Here is a 302-nt window from a genome sequence, read left to right as displayed (position 1 = left end):
GAGCCTGTGGTGGGGCCTGAATCCCGCACTGAGGACATTTTCCACGCTCAGCCCCCCAACCCCACCCCGGTGGCAGAGTCCAGGGGAGCAGCTTGGGTTTCACAGCTGGCCCTGGGAGCAGACACCCCTGGGGTGAACTCCAGCCCAGTCTGAATGCACCTGCTCCTGCTCTGTCCCTGCCCCGCCCTCCACCCTGGGGGCCTCTGCAGTCAGGGAGGGCGGGGCAGGGACGGCCGGGGAGACTAGGCTGCTCGCAAGGCCAGGCTGCAGCAGGGAGGACTCTGTGTCCACCCCAAGTGACG

This window comes from Dipodomys merriami, unplaced genomic scaffold (assembly GCF_024711535.1).
Source record: "Dipodomys merriami isolate MVZ:Mamm:240054 unplaced genomic scaffold, mDipMer1.0.p SCAF_78, whole genome shotgun sequence".
Lineage (NCBI taxonomy): Eukaryota > Metazoa > Chordata > Mammalia > Rodentia > Heteromyidae > Dipodomys > Dipodomys merriami.
Note: the sequence above shows the minus strand (reverse complement) of the source record.